Source organism: Tamandua tetradactyla, chromosome 4 (genome assembly GCF_023851605.1).
Source record: "Tamandua tetradactyla isolate mTamTet1 chromosome 4, mTamTet1.pri, whole genome shotgun sequence".
Lineage (NCBI taxonomy): Eukaryota > Metazoa > Chordata > Mammalia > Pilosa > Myrmecophagidae > Tamandua > Tamandua tetradactyla.
The window spans coordinates 76,396,019-76,417,426 of record NC_135330.1 but is presented as its reverse complement, the minus strand read 5'-3'; the positions used below and the strand labels follow the sequence as shown (position 1 = coordinate 76,417,426).

Below are 21,408 nucleotides of genomic sequence, written 5' to 3'. Positions count from 1 at the left end.
TAGCATAAAATTGATAGTGGAGTATTTATATAGTAAATCCAACCCCCCTCCTAGATATACCCCTAATCAGTTAATTCTCCTTTAACTAAAAAGCCCTAATGGTGGAATAATAATAATCTTTGGATAATCTTTGGGTAGAGTTTAAAAGAGCACAGTTACCATTACAGCAGTCTGTGCCAACATGAATGAATGCACATTAAATTAATGGTGCTCCTCACCCCTCTGCCTTTGGCTCTTCTTACTGATGCATGGACATAATGAAAGCTTTAAGTAGGTGTTTCAAATTTGAGCATGCATCAAAATTACCTGGAGATCGTGTTAAAACACAGATTGCTGGTGCTCACCCCTACAATATCAGATTCATGAAAGCTGGTGTGAGGCCTGTGAATTTGTATTTCTAACAAATCCCCACCTGATGTTTATGTTGCTGGTCCTGGAAACATGCCGAAAAACACTGCTCTGCACATATTTAACTATCTACTCACCTCCGTTCGTTAACTTTTCCCTATGTTTAGATATACTCCTTCCTCTCCCACCCCTGCCTTTTAACAAATTTGTATAATAAGTCTTCCAAATCATACCAGTGAAATTAATAATAAAAAATACCTCCAACATAAATGAGAGATACATCCACAAACCTTTGTAGATCTCCAGATTTACAAATAATATTATTTTGCACATAACAAGTAGAAAAATACAGTTGAATTTTGTGCGTGCGTCTTTAAACTAGTAATACATAAATACAAGACTCAGTTCATTTTTAAATGTATATAAATGTATGTATTATGTACAGGCAGAAAATTGTATTTCACATTTTTAGATACCTTTTGTTATAAATATATTTTTAATTTTTAAATTAAAAAAATATGACAAAGAAACACAAACTCTTAACATATGCTCATTCCGTTCTACATACATATAATCGGTAATTCACAATATCATCATATAGTTGCATATTCATCATCATGATCATTTCTTAGAACATTTGCATCAATTCAGAAAAAGAAATAAAAAGACAACAGAAAAAAATTCATACGTACCATACCCCTTACCCCTCCCTTTCATTGATCACTAGCATTTCAATCTAAGTTTATTTTAACATTTGTTCCCCGTTATTTATTTTTATTCCATATGTTTTACTCATCTGTTGATAAGGTAGATAAAAGAGCATCAGACACAAGGTTTTCACAATCACACAGTCACATTGTGAAAGCTATGTCATTATACAATCACCTTCAAGAAACATAGCTACTGGTATACAGCTCCACATTCTCAGGCAATTCCCTCCAGCCTCTCCATCACATCTTGACTAACAAGGTGATACCCATGTAATGCATAAGAGTAACCTCCAAGATAACCTCTCAGTTCTGTGTGGAATCTCTCAGCCAGTGACACTTTATTTTGTCTCATTTAGCTCTTCCCCCTTTTGGTCGGGAAGGTTTTCTTAATCCCTTGATGTTGAGTCCCAGCTCATTCTAGGATTTTTGTCCCACATTGCCAGGAAGGTCCACACAGACCTGGGAGTCATGACCCATGTAAACAGGGGGAGGGCAGTGAGTTTGCTTGTTGTGTTGGCTGGAGAGAGAGGCCACATCTGAGCAACAAAAGAGGGCGTATTTTGAGTTTGATGCTCAATCTGATCATAGGATGGAATATACAACCCAGGTTCTCTTGGGGGTGACTCTTAGGCCTAATTTTAAGTAGGCTTGACCTATCCTTTGGAGGGTAAGTTTCATATGAACAACCCCCAAGATTGGGGACTCAGCCTATAGCTTTGGTTGTCTGCGCTGCTTGTGAGACTATCAAGAATTCAACTTGGGAAAGTTGAATTTTCCCCCTTTCTCACCATTTCCCGAACAGGACTTTGCAAATACTTTTTTATTCACTGTTCAGATCACTCTGGGATTTATCAGGGTATCACTCTGGACAAAATCTCATGCCCTACTCAAGGTTCCATGTACTTATGGTGTTCAGTTAAGCTGTCTACATAAGTTATATTAGGAAAGGCACTAGTCAAAATATAAATTTTGTACCAAATAAATATCTTTTGCTTTAGTCTCACACATAAGTTAAAATTTTAAGATATTAATTACTATCAATTTTCAATACCTTGCAGTAATGACATTCCTGTATTCTTCCTCATGCAGAAACAAGTTTTAAAATTTGTACATTTAATCACTATCATTATACACTCTAGCATTACTAGATTATACCATCTCAGTCTTTATCGTCTATCTTTCTTTCTGATTTCATTTGTGCCCCCAGCCCTCCTCCCTCTGTCATTCTCACATTCAGCTTCATTCAGTGTTTTAACATAATTGTATTACAGTTAGGTAGTATTGTGCTATCCATTTCTGAGTTTTTACAATCAGTCCTGTTGCACAATCTGTATCCCTTCAGCTCCAATTACCCAATATCTTACCCTATTTCTACCTTTTGATATATATATTTTTATTTTTTTATTTTTAAAGTTTTTATTAATAAAACCAATCAACATACAATATGAACATTCTTTCTTTTTTCCTTTTTTCCCACCACATAGTTGTATATTCATCATCATGATCATTTAGAACATTTGCATCAATTCAGAAAAAAAACATTAGAAAGCAGAAAAAATTCATGTATACTATACCCTTTGCCCCTCCCTTTCATTGACCACTAGCATTTCAATCTACTCAATTTATTTTAACATTTGTTCCTCCTATTATTTATTTATTTTTAATCCATATGTTTTACTCATCTGTCGATAAGGTAGATAAAAGAAGCATCAGACAGAAGGTTTTCACAATCACACAGCCTTTTGATATATTTTTGATGAGGGTAGGAAAAAGGGAAGAGAAGTTATTTATTGAGAGTCTACAGCCTTGTGATTCTGCTTAGTACTTCACAAAATATATCTTCTTAACAAAAACAGTTATGAACACAAGACTGCCTTTGACATTTCAGTGCTTCTCAGACTTGATAGCAGCTCACTGGAATTACCAAGAGAGGTTTTAAAAATACAGATTCCTGGGCTTTTGCTCCAAAATTCCAAATTAATTGATCCTGGGTATAGCCAGGGCAAGGGGTATTATTGAGAGCTCCTTAGGTGATGCTAATGTAAAGCCAAGTGGTCCTAAAACCACTGCACTCTGCTACGCTATATTCCATAGCAGTGGTTCTTAAACTGTGGTCCCTGGACCAACAGTTCCAGCATCAACTGGGCCTCATCAGTTTAAATGAATCAGAAGCTCTGGGGATAAAGCCCAGACATTTTTGTTTTACTAAGCCTTCCTTCTCATCCTCATTCCCCCTGAAGTTTGAGAACCACTGCTTTATACGTTGCGTCTGTTGGACCCTTGGTAGACATAACTAAAAACAGTTTATTTGGACTTCTAATAACTTTTTGATATACTGGCTTTTAATGTGCAGAGACATCATGTTTGTTAAGCTCTAATCCTTTTAAATATTTTAACTGAAGGCGATTTTGAAACCCTTTATATGCAGTTAGTCTCCTGGCTTTGCCTCCTGAGAGCATCTGGCAGTGTAACACTTAACTACACTGAAGATTTTAGTGGCTATCCTTAGTGGAATAGGTGGTATTGTCTCCCACTTACTTTTGTGTTGTCTAATACATAGCTTTATTGATTTGTAACTGATGAGTACACAGGTAATGAGTACACTTAAGAAGCACAGTTTTTCCAGACACCACAACTCTTATAAAATGGAGCAGATATTCAAACTTAACCTTTCCATAGTCTTTTATAGTTTTAACCAAGTAGCACAAAGCCAAATTAGTGTGGAGCCCATATAATTACCTAAATGCTTTAATTGCTATATCTTCATATTTTCTGGCCCATCATTGCTATGTTTGATTAGTATTTTCTCAAGAAATTCTTTTATTTTTTAAAAATATTTTTATTGATAAGATAACATACAAACACGAACACATTCTTAACGTACAAACATTCCACACATGGTGTGCAATCAGTGACATCATCGCATAGCTGTACATTCATCATCTTGATCATTTTTTAGAACATTTGCATCACTCCAGAAAAAGAAATAAAAAGATAATAGAAAAAAACTCATATATACCGTGACTCTTACCCCTCCTTCTCATTGATCTAGTATTTCCATCTACCAATATATTATAACCTTTGTTCCCCCTATTATTTGTTTATTTTTTATCCATATTTTTTACTCATCTGTTCATACCCTAGACAAAGGGAGCATCAGACATAAGGTGTCCATAATCACACAGTCACATTGCAAAAGCTCTATCATTATACAATCATCTTCAAAAAACAAGCTTATTGGAACACAGCGCTACAGTTTCAGGTACCTTCCAGCCGCTTCAATACACCATAAACTGAAAAGGAATATCTATATAATGCGTAAGAACAAACCTCCAGGGTAACTTCTCAACTGTTTGAAATCTCTCAGCTGCTGAAACTTTATTTTGTCTCATTTCTCTCTTTCCCCTTTTTAGTCAAGAAAGTTTTCTCAATCCCTTGATGCTGGGTCCTGGCTCATCCTGGAATTTCTGTCCCATGTTGCTAGGAAGTTTTACACCTCTGGAAGTCATGTCCCATATAGGGAGGAAGGCAGTGAGTTCACCTGCCATGTTGGTTGAGAGAGAGAGAGAGGCCACATCTGAGCAACAAAAGAGGTTCTCTGGGGGTGACTCTTGAGCTTATTTTAAGTAGCCTTAGCCTATCCTTTGCAGGAACATACCTCATAGGGGCCAACCCCAAGATCGGGGACTTGGCCTATTGATTTAGTTGTCCCCACTGTCTTAAGAGATTCCTGGTCTCCTGGATCTATAGATTATTTTCATCTGTAAAATGAAAGCATTAATACCTAACTTGTGAAATGCTTACGGATTAAATGAAATATAAAATATGGACACTAAAACAGTGGTGGCCTATATGCAAAGCATTTTGCTACTTCTGGGCATTTCAAAAATCTCTTCACGCTATTTACTAACATTGAGAAATGAAAGACACAGCTCAAGTCTTTGAGTTATTACCAGCCATTGCCCCACGGTGGACACAAATTACAGAGTATCTAAAATTTAAACTGTTAGTAATTTGATTTTGTTAACTCAGTTTACATAGCTCTGGCTCTAACTACACAAAGATAATCAAGTATTTTGGACTAAATTAATAAGTACTGCATATGCTGATATAAGCAAAGAATTCTTTATATGGAAACCACTCCCATTTACTCAACAATTACTGAGAAACTACTGTGAGCCAGACAGCATGCAGGTTGGAGTTTCTTATCAAGGTTTGTCTCCAAAGTTTGTGGATCCATTTGAATTCCTCATTCAAATGTGGAATTTCCTTGCCTCGAAGGAAAGACTACATTTTTTCATGGTGGGAGAGGGATGATAAAACTCTTTAGTTATCAGAAAGTTTTATAAAGATAAAACAACTATGTGAAAATGTTTCTGCACAGTTTTTTTTAATCATGCACTTTAGATTTAAATTATCATGCAATATTTATTTACTGAGCAATAACTAGAATAGAACTGTTGGAACTCTGTATGATTATTCTTTAGGATGCTGAAATGCTACCAGAAGCTTAACGTAACAAAGCACAGGGTGGATTCTTGGCATTGATGTATCGTGCTCAGTTTTACTCCATATTGACAGAGCAAGTTTCAGGGATTTTGAGCAAGAGAGAGAGATGTCACTGTCCAGCTTAGCACTCTGGACTCGCCCACCTGGCTGTGCTTGTAGCTGGCAGCTGGGTAGCACTCAGTAAAGCCTACCCTGCTAGTTCCATCATCAGGCATCACACTGTGGAGCTTGCTTAGCCCCAAAAAGGCAGTGAGGCAAATAAAGGGATTAAATTGTGAAAGTATAATGTAATAATTGGAGTGAATTATAAGGGAGATTGGAACAGCCCCTCCTTTCTGGGGCCAAATAGTGACAGCGATTCCACTCCAAAGATGTGGAAAGTGGCCTGACCGCATTGTCTCTTCACAGGCTCTTGGGATCCTGAAGGGCCAATAGAATCCATTCTCATGCCTTGAGGCAGTGGTGTAGCCAGACTGTCTGTGACAGGTCATTGTCTCCAACCCTCACCCACCCCCAAGCTCTCAGGGAAGGAGAAGGGATTACACAACCCCCTCTTGAGAACAAGTCTTTCCCCTATCTCACAACCCTTCCAGCCAAGATGTGTGGGTTTTTTGTTTGTTTGTTTGTTTGTTGTGTGGCGGGGGTCACATTTCATTCTTTTTCCATGTGAGTATTCCCTATTGCAGGACCATGGTTGAACTTTTGTTTTTTCGTTTTTTTCGCTTGTGTACTTTTTTGTTTGTTTGGGAAGTGCATGGGCCGGGAATCGAACCCAGGTCTCCCGCATGCAAATGAGAATTCTACCACTGTACTACCCTTGCACCTCCAGCCAAGATGTTTTTATAAGTGATTCTGCCTCTCCAGGCTCTGGTTCTTCTCTCATAGACTGGACAAAGGGATGCAAACACCCAAAGGCATGTTAATGGAGAATGTTGTCTCTTGAGACTCTTTATTTCTTGTTAAAACCATACATATTTATGACAGTTTTTTTTTTTTGTTATGCTATATGGTGGGGGTCATGTTTCATTCTTTATCCATGTGATTATCCTATTATTGCAGTGCAATTTGTTGAAGTTTTTTCTTTTTTTTGTGGGGAGTGCATGGACCAGGAATCGAACCTGGATCTTCTACCACTGAAGTACCCTTGCATCCCCTATGATAGGTTTTTTTAAAGTGTGATAAATATAAGTTTAAATGTTAGGGGAAATACAGTTTAAACTACGAGCCAAAAGAACATATATCCAGAGCACATCTTGAGAAAAGCAACGAGAATTGTTCTTTTCAAAGCTGAATGTGGTATTTCACTTGTGAGAGGTAATTAATCATAGATTTCAGTGAAAGTCATCCAGAAAAGTATGTTTTATTTATTGAATGTTTCCAAGTTATCATTTAAAAACTATTGAATTACGTCAGCACTTAGGTAAAAGTCAAGAGTTTTTTTTTCTGTTTTGTTTTGTATTTTCACTGACCAAAATATTTTTTAGGGCACTTTGACAGTTGTCCCATATTATCTCATAGTGAATTACAATGGTAGTCGTGGTGGTTTCATTGTCATTTTCTAGGCTTATTGAATTTTTTTGTGATAACATTATTATGATTTTTTTTCCAATTCCAGTTTTGGTTTCAATTCATAAATGAGTGGGGTTTTTGGTTTTGTTTGTTTGTTTTGGACATCCTGTTAAGAGTTTTCACTGGATTCTGGTTAAGGAGATGGGAGAAGGAAAACATTTTCCTAATAAAAATAAAAAAATCAATACACTTTTGATCATTTAATGCACAGAGCACTAGAATCCTGAAGCTTTTGTTTCAATATAAGAATGTGGAAAATAATTTTGTATGATTTTTTTCATGTTGAAAATAATATAGCCATTTCAACTGCTCATTCTAGTGCAAAAGATAAGGCATTCTCCCCCCCCCCCACTCTTGAAAAGAGGAAATTAAAAATTTTAAATATGGGAAATTTTTTAGTGTATCATTTATAGCATGGGTCTTAGATTCATACAAAACTAGGTCCATGTTTGGCCACTTACCAGCTGTGAGAACTTAACTTCTAAGCCTCCATTTCCCAGTTGGTGTGGGTTAAATGCGAGTGCCTGGCATATAGTAAATATTCGATAAATTATTAACTCAGGTTAATATTGGCAATATGACTGGGATATTTAAGCACTTGATGGTTTACAGTATTCTAGTACAAAAGAGTGGTTCCTTGAGGCCAGAGGGGAAGGACATTTAGCCTTCCTCAGCTCACATCTGTCCACCCTTTAGCGGGTTATAAGCCCTCTCTGTGTAGCCATTCCTCACCAGTGAAGACACTTTTATATTAGAGGGTATATAGGTGGACTAATTGGACAGTTGACTGGTTTTATTTAGTTTTAGGATGATCAATTAACTTTTGTTTATTTTCTGTGAATAGGAATGGAAAAATCGGGTAAATCAGAAAGGGAGCATGAATTTTACAACTTGCATAAAACTCAAATTCCCAGTTACGCCTCGTGTGGGACATAGGAGATGAGGAAGTCCAATGTCTTTATAGTGGGAGAAGTAGGGGTGACCCTCATGAGAACCAAACCCATGATGAATATTTGTGGGGCCCGGGACATGAGTATGAGTTAGACTTCCACATACTATACATGTAAATATTTTAAAGTTATAAATCAAGATAAACTGTTAAGGAGGATGTGTTCTCTTCTCTTATTTGCATTTTTAATTCTTAAACTCCTAAGGTTTGCATTAGAAAGAGGTACTAGAAGAAGAGCCAGTGCTTAGCCTACAGCCTGCCCCCTTCCTTTCCTAGTCCTCTGTTTCTGCAGCATGTCTTGCACATCATGTCCAGAGCTTCATCCAACCTTCCAATTGGCTCTCTTGGTCATCCACAGGCCTCAAAGTGTGCACACTAGGAGTGAAAGTACACCAGTCTACCCTCCAGAGGATGGACCAGGGGAGAGGCTCTTGGAGGCCCTGGAACCAGGGTGTGGAATCATTTAGCCAGGGAATTTGAGGGTTCCAGGTGCTTGAGACCATGGAGTTAAGGGGGACAGCTCTGGCTGTGTACTCGCCCAGACAATCCTTGAATGGACTCCTTCCCCTGCAGATGCCCTCTAAAGCACAGGGCCCTTCTTGTCTGGGTCTAAATGTGGCACTGATAAGAGCCTAAATCTCGCCTTAAACATGGGGCATTGAAGATTAAGCATTTACCTACAAGGCAGGTGCTAAAAGCCTGTGGGCATGGCCCCTGGGTCTGATGTTGCCAACTTCTTTTCCACACTGAATTACCGAGTCCTTCCTGAAGCAGGTGGTATAGTCCTAAATGTTTCATTTTGTTAGCTTTCATTTGCTATTTTAGTCCTGTAATAGAATGATTGAAGCCCTAGAAGAAATAGTGAATGTCTGACATCATATGAACCTTCAATGGAAAGTAATAAAATATTTTCTATTTCACTTAAATAGTGGATAGGGGAAATACCCCATTTTATATGCAGCAGCTTTATAAATCTAATATGTTATAAAAGTAAAACCTAAAATAATGTTGGAAGGTCTAAAGACCTAAAATAATATTGGAATATCTAGAGAATCTCCATGATTGTCAATTTGGATGCAGTAAAATCCTGGGATAATGTTTTCAAAAGAAATATTGTCTGTAATTCATTTGCTTTAACTCAGAACTTGCTTTTGTTAAATATATTTGATTTTTCTACATTTTTTTTGCATTTGAAGAATTTTTTCTATTTTTAAAAAATACTAAATTATGAATGGCAAATAGAATAGCAGGAGTACCTGCTATTTTAGTTGGTAAACTTCGTGTTTATTTTTATGTAAAATTTAGTATTGCAGACTTTCTCTGTTGGTGAAGATGTATTGTGTAAACAGATGACCTAAAAGAGCATAATTTACTTTTCATTTTTCTCAGTTTTGACTTAGTGGAACCACTTCTTAGGATAAATGAGTAATTCATTTTTCATCATTTGTTCTGACTTTTAGAAATTAACCTAAATTCTTTTCGTTTCTGAGGTTGTTGAAGAGCTGATGGTCAACAAGATTTTTTTGTAAATGGCCAGATAGTAAATCAGATAGTAAATATGTTAGGATATGTGGGCTATGTACAGTTTCTGTCACATACTGGTCTTTGTCTTGTTTTATAATTCAACTGTTTAAACATTTGAGAATCATTTTGAGCTTGGTCTGTACAAAAACAGGCCCAAGGCTGGATTTGACCTCTTGGCCACATTTTGGGCAACTGCTAGACCAAAACACAATTTTATTATCTTCCTTGTAGGCAACATTGATTACCAAGATTTTTACTCCAGAGGGCCTTTCTAGTCCACTGCACATACATTTTATTTGTTTATTGTTTAAACTGAAACCAAGTTCTCCCTCGTGATGAATTTTTCAACCCATTATCTCTATTTTCAGAATATTTTTACTTTTTTCAGGGACAGAAATTTCTAGTTTTTTACACTATTTTAAGCCTGTTTGAAATATGTATCAGTGAGTGCTGTAACGTACATACACATTTATATATATATATATACACAAACACACATATATTTTAGCTAGCTGAATAGAAATAGAATCAATATAAATTAAGATAAAATAACATTTAGACTGACTGATAGAAAGTTGAATCTTTGAGTTTTACAAAATCAGAGGGATTATTTTTAGATATTAAATTACATGGCTGATGTTTTTTTAAAAATTTTCAGCATGTAATTCCATTTCATACTTTTTTAAATTTAATTTTATTGAGTTATATTCATGCACATACAATCCATCCAAAGAATACAGTCAATGATTTGCAATATTATCACATTCTTGGCTATTCATCACCATGATCATTTTTAGAACATTTGCATCACTCCAGAAGAAGAAATTAGAAAAACCCAAACATCCCACATCCCTTACCCAATTTTAAGACTTACAGTAGAGGTGGGTTATTAACTAAGACAGTGCATATTGACAGAGGTAGATACGTATATAACAGAGGAACAGAATAAAGTATCCAGAAGTAGAGCCACGCAAACACGAGCAACTGACTTTTTTTCTTTTTCAATACAGTTATTCAATCATTACCAAAGGTCAGGGCTACTGGATTACAGTTCAACAACCTCAGGTATTTCCTTCCAGCTATTCTAAAACGCTAGACACTAAAGATAAATATCTATAATGAATCAGTCTTCACAGTCATTTGCTAAATCCTAATTCTGAGTTACACCTCCTTCCTCTTGTTTGGTCTTTCTGTGGTCAAGGGTACCTGAACGGTGACTATTTTAACGTCTTCATTCTGGAGAGGGCTGTTGAGCTTACAGGGAAGAGGAATGAAGCCGGTTGACGTTCTTGGAGAACCGGTACCTCTGCGTTTCAGGACTTATCAAGTCTAGGATCAATCTGGAGGCCTTAAGTTTCTGAAAAAATAAACTACTAAGAAAAACGTTGATGGAGCCATAGATAAACTCAGGGCACTCCCTAGGGTTTTCTGGAATACTGTTGGTTGGGGCATAGCATGCTGTGGTAGCTTGAATATCCGGCTGAAGCTTGTTCAAGAGTCACCTCGAACACGACCTCTCAACTCCATTTGAAATGTCTTAGCCACTGAAATGTTCATTTTGTTTCATATCTTTTCTTCTTTTTTTGATCAAGAAGTCATTCTCGATCCCACAATGCCAGGTCCAGGCTCATCCCTGGGAGTCATGTCTCATGTGGCCAGGAGACTTATACTTTCGGGAGTCATGCCCCACATAGGGGGCAGTGCATGGTTTATCTTTGATGAAAGAAAATAAAATAGATGAAAATTTAATGATCCTCACTAAATTGTTGTCCTTCAGATGACAGAAATTCAAATTTGCAAATTTCTGGTGCATTTACATATTTATTAAACCCATAGTATTATGTTACTGTACTGTGAAAATTATCTAAAATTAGCATATCTTTAAAAAAATTGTGATAAATATATACAACATAGCATTTCCTTTTTAGCCACCTTCAAGCATACAATTTACTGGCATTAATTACCTTCATATTGTGCTACTACCGTCACTACCGTCCATTACCAAAACATTTCCATCACCCAGACAGAAACTCTGTACTCACTAAGCATTAATTTCCCAATCTCCCATTTCTCCCCCCTCCCCGCAACCCATAACCTACTTTTAGTCTCTATGAATTTTCAGCATATCATTTTAACTTTTGATTCTTAGTGTTTATTTTCTCGTTATTTTATATTCCATGGATAAGAAACTATCCCATGTAAGGAGTATATGCCTGTGGCATTTAGGGAGGAAATGAGTTTTCCATGACACTTTTAATGCCTTGCTGAAAGATCCAACTGTAGTTCACTCTCAAACTAGGCAATTTTCACTTCCCTAGCATTGTATTTGCAAAATGGGTGACCCTCTCTCTATCACTAGTGTTGTTTCATAGTGGTTGGGAAGAAGTTGTAGTTTTTATTACTTTTTGTTACGACTTTTGTGGTAACATTACATTATTCAGAAAAGCACACAATTAATGAGTGGACAAGCATTTTAATATTTTTTAAGCTTCATTCTATTATCTCAGTATAACTGAACTTCTGATATATTTGTAATATAGAATGTATATATTCTAGTGATTCTACTCTAGTGTGACCTACATTATAGAATCAGTAAAATTAAGATCTTCACGTGCATACACAATTAGACCCTATGCTTTCATTCTTTCTTTTCACTTTTTTATTTTGAAAAAATGTCAAACTTACGCAACCTTGCAAAAATAATACAAACACCATACAGAAAACCACACACATGGCCAGATCCACCAGTTTTAACATTTTGCCACCTTTGTTGTATCATCTATCTATCTACTCATTTTCTGAACACTTGAGAGCATTTTGCATGCATCTTAATCCTTGACCACATAGTACTTCCATGTATATGTCCTGTGAATGAGGATATTCACATACATAATCACCTTAAGTACAATTATCAGATTCAAGAAATTTAACATTGTGGAAACATAAATACAACATAAACTTTCCCACCCCAACCTCTGCCAAGCATAGCATTCAGTGGGATTAATCATATTAACAGTTTTGTAGTATCCTCACCATCATCCAATACTAGAAATTTCCCTTCATCCCCAAAAGAAACCATACCCTTGTTTTGGATTAACTCCTTATTGTCGCTGCCCACCATACCTGGCAAACTGTACTCTACTTTCTGTCTCTATGAGTTTGCATATTTTATGATGTTTTCTCTGTGGTTACCTTGGGGCTTAAATTTAACATTCTAAAGCTATAACAACTTCATTATTTCAATACCTGAGTTACCTTCAATGGCATGCATAATCTGTTCTTATACTCCTCCATCCCCCCACCTTTATATAATTCTTCTTACAAATTGCATATTTATACATTATGAGTCTAGAACCATTAATTTATCATTATATTTTATGCATTTATCTTTTAAATCCTGCAGAAAGTAAAAAGTGGAGTTATGAATCAAAATACGATTAATACTGGTATATATATTTACCCACATAATTATTTTTAAAAGTGATATTTATTTCTTCACATGGCTTTAGTCAGTTGTCTAATCCTTTCTTGAAATCTGCCTAAGTCTTTAGCTTTTCTTGTAGAGCCATCTATTTGATGAAGTCCCTTAACTTTGTTTATATGAAAATGTCTTAATCTCTCCCTTATTTAGAAAGACGGTTTTACTAGGTATAGAATTCTTGTTTGGCAGATTATGCTTTCAGCCCTTTAAATACGTCTTTCCTCTGCCTTCTTGCCTCCAGGATTTTAGATGGTAAGTCAGCAATTAATACTATTGAACCTGCCTTGTATGTGACACGTTGCTTCTCTCCTGTGACTTTCAGACTTCTCTCTCTATCTTTGGTTTTCTGCAGTTTGATTTTTTTTTTTTTTGAGAAATCTTCATACACATATTATAGTCCATCCATAGGATACAATTAATGGCTCACAATATCATCACATTAATACACATGACATAGTTGTGTATTCATCTCCATGGTCATTTTTAGAACATTTACATCACTCCAGAAAATGAAATAAAAAGAAAAAACTCATACATTCCATACCCCTTTCCCCTCCTTCTCATTAGCCACTAGTATTTTAATCTACCCAATTTTTTTTTTACTCCTTAGCCCCTCCTATTTTTATTTATTTTGTGCCCTTATTTGTTTACTTATCTGTCCAAACTCAGGATAAAAGGAGCATCAAACACAAGGTTTTTACAATCACATGGTCACATTGTAAAAGTTATACAGTCATCTTCAAGAATCAAAGCTACTGGATTAAAGTTCAGCAGTTTCAGGTGCTTCCCTCCAGCCACTCCAATACACCATAGATTAAAAAGGGATATCTACATAGTACATAAGAATAACCTCTAGGATAACCACTCAACTCTGAAATCTTTCAGCCACTGAAACTTTGTCTCATTTCTCCCTTTTCCCTTTAGTTCAAGAAGTCTTTCTCAATCCTATGATGCCAGGTTCTGGCTCATCTCAGGAGCCCTGTCCCACATTGCCAGGGAGATTTATGCCCATGTGAGTCATATCCTTTGTAGGGGAGAGGGCAGTGAGTTCACCTGCCAAGTTAGCTTAAAGAGAGAGGCCACATCTGAGCAACAAAAGAGGTTCTCTGGGGGTGACTCTTATGCATAATTATCAGTAGGCTTAGCCTAACCTTTGCAGGCATAAGTTTCATAGGAGCAAACAAGGCTTAGACTATTAAATTGGTTGTCCCTACTGCTTGTGAAAAATATCAGGAATTCCCAAGATGGGTAAGTTTAATATTTTTTCCTTTCTCCCCAGCCCCACAAAGAGACTTTGCAAATACTTTTTTATTCTCTGCCCAAATTATTCTGGGATATATCAGGGCATCACGCTAACCTGGACAAACCAACAAAATCTCACACCTTATTCAAGATTCCATGTAATTATGGTGTTCAGATAAACTGACCATACAAGTTGAATTACATAATGTGCTACCCAAAATATAAATTTGCACCTAATAAACATCTCTGCCTTGGAACTCATACAGAAGTTGAAGTTTTAAAATGTGGACCATATCATCCTTTACCCTGTATTCAGAAATTTTAAATTTCTTTTACTGTGGACTTCAGCTCTGTTTGGTTCCTTTTCATAATTTCCATCTCCCTATTGATATTCTCTCTGTGTTCATCTATCATTTTCCTGATTTCCTTTAGTTCTTTTTTCCAGATTTCCCTTTAGCTCCTTGAATATATTTAAGACCAATTAAAAAAAGTCTTTATTTGGAATGTCCCCAGTCTGATCTCTTCAATGATGGTTTTTAATGCTTTAAACTTCTCCTTTGCCTGGGCTATTGCTTCTGTTTCTTTGTATGGTTTGTAATCTTTTATTGAAACCTGGTCATTTTTATATTTTAATGTGTTATCACTGAAATTTAGACTCTGAGCCATCTGTTCCTTTAGCTTATGTCTGGTTAGTGTTATAAACAGATATTTCCATCAGTGCCAGAAGTGAACAAAAAATAAGGACAGAAAAGCAGGGGAAAAATGAGAAAACACCTTCCCAAGTCCTTGCAGAATGACCTGTGGGAGTGTTGTCTTTCTGAGATTATCCATAGGGTAAGTTTAACATCTAGCTCCAGGCATAGGGATCTTCCCTGGTCCTTTCTGATCATGCCTCTAGCCTTGAGTATATATGTATGTGGCTCTCGAGATCCCCCCATTTACATGGTTCCAAATGTCCCCTCTTCCTTAGGTAACGGTTTACTTTTGGTCCAGGTTACTACAGTATATGTCCTGCAGCCAACAATTTCTTGCCTCAGGTATCCATTTGATTCCTTTTCCACCACATTCTGTAGGAAAGCCCTGTGAGCTGCATTCCCCACCTGGATAAATTCTGGAACAGTCCGTCCCTTGGCCATCACCAGACAGACTGCGCCAGACCTACAAGTCCCCCATATGCGCTTGATGGTTACCCTGCTCTCTCTGGAACTGGGACTTTGGGATCCACACTGAGAACCCCAGCTGGCTCTGTGCCCACCAGTGAGGGGTAGGAAAAGGGCCAGCCCGGGTGCCAGGAGATCCTAATGCTTTTAAGTAGCCTTTTTCTTGATTGAATGCTGACCCTGTCAATTGCAGTCATTAATTTTCTGGAGCACTGAGAAAGATGTTTCTGCTAGTTCTCGCTGTTTTTCAAAGCTTTCTACAGGAGGCCAGAGCCCTGAAGCATCTGTCTTGACCAGGGCAGCAACAAGCAATGACTTTGGCTAAAGAAGTATCTTTTTGTTCACTGCTAAGTGGACCAACAAAACCCCTTCATCACCCACTGTGGACAACTGTGCCTTGAACTCCTGTTTGCTTTCAGATCCATTCATCGTTCCTCCCCTTCTGCTCTGTTCAATACACAGGAATCTCTGCAAACTGCTTTTCACAGATTACTTCACCAAATGGCATCTAGCATGGTTGAGCCAAAGTGAGATACGGGCATAAGATTGGGGAGTGGAAGAAAAGGAGATGCTGGGATATACCTCCCTTTCTTTCTGGTTTGAGCAAGGTCTTTCACTATGTTTTTCTTTAATAAAGCCCTCTGGACTCAAAAAATAAAATCAATTTCCTCCCATTCAACTAACTCAATGTCCCCTGAAGTTGTAATATCTAAGGAAGGCTGCTCCTCAGATGCTGATTGTGAATGGAGCTGGCAAAGGCCTAGTGCCCTCTGTGGTTCCAGTGTGGCACCATCCCATTCCCTGACCCACAGGCTACCCAAAGTCACCTTTCCTGATTCTGTCCTTTGTCCAGGAAAGGAAGTCCTGGCATTGCCATTTCTCTAAGGATTCTCTTGATTTCTTAGAATTCAAATAAGCAAACTCTTCCAGCACTCCACCTCAAGTCTCCTCCCCACATGTAACTGTTGAGAAGGAAGTTTGAGGGACTTCTGGATCAATTCCAGGAATTCCTATAAATGTGCCCTTTACCTTCCTGTTATTTTAGCAAGGTTTATTTATGTATATGTGATGGGAGTTCTTGGAAGGTGGGGTGTGGCTGATTCTTTGTGCCTGAGCACTGCACTATGCCCCAGAGGACTTGTCACCCTAATCTCAGTTCTATCTGAGGGCTATTGTTTTGATGATCTGGCTGGAGGTTGTTCTTTGATTACAAGATAAACTCCTAATCCTTTTTCAGTGCCCCTCTTAACATTCTAATAGCTTTCTTTCATTCTTTCCTGGTGTCTCTTAGCCTAGAATCAAGTCATGACAAATAAGGCTATTTCGTTTGGAGAAACAAGCTATAAATTACCCTTTTAGAATAGATCCCCTTATACAGATCACCATATTAAATTCTTGAATATGAAGTAGCAGGAATGATTCATTTTGCTTATATATTTTAAATGCATCTTTAAACATATGTTAAAGGTATTAAACGATGAAGTCCATTCCTTCAGTAAACTCAACATGGGTTATGGCTAAATCCACTAGCATAGAATGTTTACTTTAAAGGTTAGAAAGAACAGCAATGAATGGTGAGAGTTCTGTGGTCTGAAGTTACTATTGATGTGAATGTGGGTCCCTTTTTTTTTTTAATTAGTTGTAAGAGTAAGTGTCTCAGTATGAATTGCTATATTCTGAGGAAAAAAATTCTTGTTACAATTTATCTTTTGGAGCCTGTAAGGTAAATTGTGTGGAATGCTAGGGTGGAGTGAGTGACATGAGACAGAATTTTTTTTCTTTAACTGATAAACCCTAGGGCAATGATCCATTTTTCTGATATATTACTTGATAAACTTAGATAATGTCTTAGATATTACGAAGTACACAGTGCATTAATTAGCTTTCTTTTGAAGTTGATGGTAATGGGACTTCAGCAACGTTAAGGCCTAATCTCTGGAGTTCACTCATACAATTCTAAACGTTTCATAAAAAAGCAAAAGTGGGGTAAAGGACTTGGGTAAGCATTATAGTGTTTTTGGTTTTCATGATCATAGTTGAGAATAAATATCAGCTTATAGTTAAAAAAGTATTTAAACATTTTTTCAGGGGTTTGAGACAGTTCTGGAATTTGGAGTTGTAATCTTTTCTCTCCTTAGCTTTATCCATAAATAATTACACCTGTGAACACTGCAAGTAGTTGTTTTCAGCTTTTATACCAGGAATAATTACTAATATATTAGCTTTTACAATATGCCACATAGTGCTCTAAGTCTTCTACATTAATTTTCTTATTAAATCTTTTCATGATTCCAGGGAAGTAGGTATAAGTATTTTTATCATCCCCATTTTATAGATGTGGAATTTGGGGCACAGAGAAGTAATTACTTTAATAGCAATGGGGGATCCAGGCAATCTGAAGTGAGAACCTGTGATCTTAACCCCCTCACTACACTGCCTTGCGTATTTAAAAACTTTTAAAGTTTTAAATAATTTTAGACTGAAATTTTCTTGAGACATTTTAATCCATGGGCAAAATTTCCAGTAAGTTGTTAAAATAAACTAAAAACGGGTAATTAAGAATATTCTGAAAGTTGTGATTGGATGATATTAAAGGTTTCTATAAAGGAGAAAGAACTAAGTCTTAAAAATGCCTCCTTCTCATCATTCATTTTCAGAAATCCCCTAAATATGAAGCTTGAGAATTCAACTCTTCAGTACATATTAGGTTGCTTCTTTAGTTCCCTAGAATATTATCTACCAACAATCATTTTTCCAACCAATTTTTGGTTATTAGTCTTAGAGTGATCCTAAAGATGAACCTTGCCAACCACTGATATCTCTTCCCAGAATCATTCTTTTTGGTTTCAGGAGGACAGAGGCTTATTTCTGCTATCCTGTTTTGATTTGAGGATGACTGTCCACCTTCGAAAACTTTATGACCACAGTAGAGGGCTTCCTGGAATTCATTCTTTTTTTAAAATCATGATTTGTTTTAGGAGGGGAAAAAATAAGCCATAGTTATGTGGATGAATCCATATCTTTAAAGAAAAAATAACCATCCTATACACTTTTAAAAATTATTCCTAAACATATTAGAAAGAGAACAAAAGTACTAAGTACAAGGAAATCTTGATTAATTTAGAATTTAGGGCTTAAAATCAGAATGCACATTTAGAATGAATCTGAAAGCCTATCCCAAATATCCATTTTGATACCCATTTTTTTTTAGTGTGTACTATTTACATAGTTTCAGTTTGAGGAAAATCAGAGCCAAGTACAAGAATCTTCAAAGAGTATTAATCTAGCTCAATATTTCATCATCGATGTCACTGTTTTCCCCCTTTTGCTTCCTCGGCATCTTCACTGCTCCCAGAGTACATCACTGCTTTTTTTTTTTTTAACACATTCACTGTCCCCAACTTCTTCAGACTGTGTATTTTATAGAGAACAACTTTAAATTTTGTAGATATTTCAAACAAAACCCTCCGATTCATTTTTCCATTTGTTCATTTCACACAATGTCAATTTACAAAGATATATTTTTGTGTATCTGACTTGTACCTAACATTACAGGGTTGTGAGCAAAAAAGGAAATAATGAGCAATAGAAGAGAACAAATTTTTTAGCATTGCAGCCTCTTGTGCAAAAGGTCATACCAGAGATCTGTAAACCAAGGCCAGGGGCAAAATTCAACTACAGCATGTTTTACTTAAGAAAGCTTTATCAGAGTGCAGCCACACCTATTCTTATTTTGGTGTCTGTGGCTGCTTGTGTGCCAGGACTCCAGTTGAGGAGTTTTGACAAAGACTGAATGACCTGCAAAGCTGAACAGATTTGCTGTGTGCCCCTTAAGAAAAACTTTGCCAACGCATGCTGTACGTGAAAGAGAGAGAGTTAAATATCTGACAAGGATGAGTCTCTACCCTTCCCTCACCCCTTGACAGCTATCAAACTAGAAGCCCCTTACTTAGCAGGACACTGCTAAGTTTTCAGCTAAACTTCCCTTTCTTACTCTACCTCCCTGAGGCAATGCCAGATGCTTTTTGCAACCCCTATCCTAGGAGAGAGTTCAGGTGTACAGTTTTTATTTCTGAGAGAAAACGCTTCAGACAGAGACTGTACATGTTAAGAGCTTTTGTTTTTCACCTCTGGGCTTTCCTGTTTTACTTCATCCAGCCAATCGCCTTGTCCCATTTTTCTGAGCCTTGAGAATGTTCCCTTTTGTGAATATTCCACCATCTTGAGTAGGTTCATGTGGAGAGTTTTCTTGATTGGCTCTTCGCTTCTCCTTCTTACAGCGTGCCTCTGGCTTGGGCATCAGGTCTCTGCTATCTTGCCTACCAGAACAAGATCAAAAGAAATTCTCTGCCTAACATTTCCTTTCTCCTGTGCTGAGAACCAGCACACTGACACATCTTGAATCTCTCTTAGATTTTTCTCTTGATTTCCAAATCCGTTCCCTAAGTATTGTTACAATACCATAATTATTGTTAATAATCAACATTCATTCTATCCCAGGCCATCAGCTGAACGTATGAAATGTATAATCTAATTTAATTCTCACATCAGCCTCATGAGGTAGAAATTATATCACTCATTCCCATTTCATACTTGAAGAAAGTAACGCCAAGTTTATATTTTTCTGAGGTCTCCCAGAAAGTGGTGGAGTGGGGGTGGGGGTGGGGGGTAGATTTGAATCAGATCTGACGCCCCACTGTTAGTGCATTATTCCTAGGTTATACTGCCTCCTACAGTTTACATACAGATGACTTGTGTTAAGCAGAACTTCTCCCAAAGCACACACTAACTTTGGAGAATGGAGATACCTCTTAAATACATGAACTTGATCTTGAAAGACGAAGCTAATACCAGTACCTGTTTCTGACACCATCCTGCGCACGTTGATAGCATTCAAGATCAGAAGCAACTGTGGACAATGTTAGGAGAGGACACGCCTGCTTTCCCTTGTTCAGAGTACAAGGAAAATCTCAATACTGGTATGAAGTCAAATCCCCATTTAAGAGTCAGCTGCATTTGTCACATCGGGTATTGGTCCAGAAGCCTCCACACTTGTCATGTGGAGTTACTGTCCCAGCCTGTGACAGTCATCGGGAACTGTACACATTGAAATTTGTTCTGTTCAGAGGGAGAGAGTGCGTTAAAATTCATTAGCATTTCTTTCTTTCATCAAGAATATGGTGTTAGCAAACTTTATTTTTAATTGTATGTTTTAAAAGAGAGTGGAGCAGACTGATATCAAACTTAATTGTTTAAAGTTTGTGTGTAGAGAAAGAACTTGTAAAAACTGATGTTGGATACTGAGCATAGTGAGTTTGGGGGTTTTATTTAGTGCAGGTAAAAATGTCTCTCCTGTGGCACGTTCACCTTGTGGCTGAGGTCACCTTTGTCGCTCCTGCGACATGATCCCTGTGCTAGAGAAGCTTAAACACCCAGATGAAGACGCTGTGTGCTTCACGCAGTGTGTGCTCCACACTGCAGCAGAGCCGCTGCCTTTTCCCAGAGGATATAATCATACTGAAGCTGAAAACCAGTGAATGCTACATCCACCAGAAGAGAAATATTTATATTCCTATCATTTTCATCAATAAGTGCTTTTTTTTAACTTTATGCTTATTATTCTCATTTAACACATTTTTAGAAAATGCCCTCTTGATTACAGATCACTTATTCTTTTCTGTTTGTTTGCTTTCTTTTCTATCATGAACAATAGTATTATTTTGGGATCATTAAAATGCATTGTGTTCAACACGACACCTGTTGCTTTGGTGACATGGTCTGTTTGGTTTCTGTGGAATTAAACTGGCCAACAACCACCGTGGTTCAGAGACAAGCTGAGGGATTTCTTTCTGAGGTGTTGAGAGATTCCGTTCTCTAAAAGCAACCTTATTCTACCCCGCAGCTGCCCTGCACCAT

At 37.1% G+C, this 21,408-nt stretch overlaps 1 protein-coding gene across 17 annotated transcripts in view; it reads left to right on the top strand.

Moving 5' to 3' along the window:
• The window catches only part of ESRRG (estrogen related receptor gamma), a 625,071-nt gene that overhangs the window by 406,421 nt on the left and 197,242 nt on the right, over window positions 1–21,408 (top strand). The gene's annotated exons all lie outside the window — the stretch shown is intronic.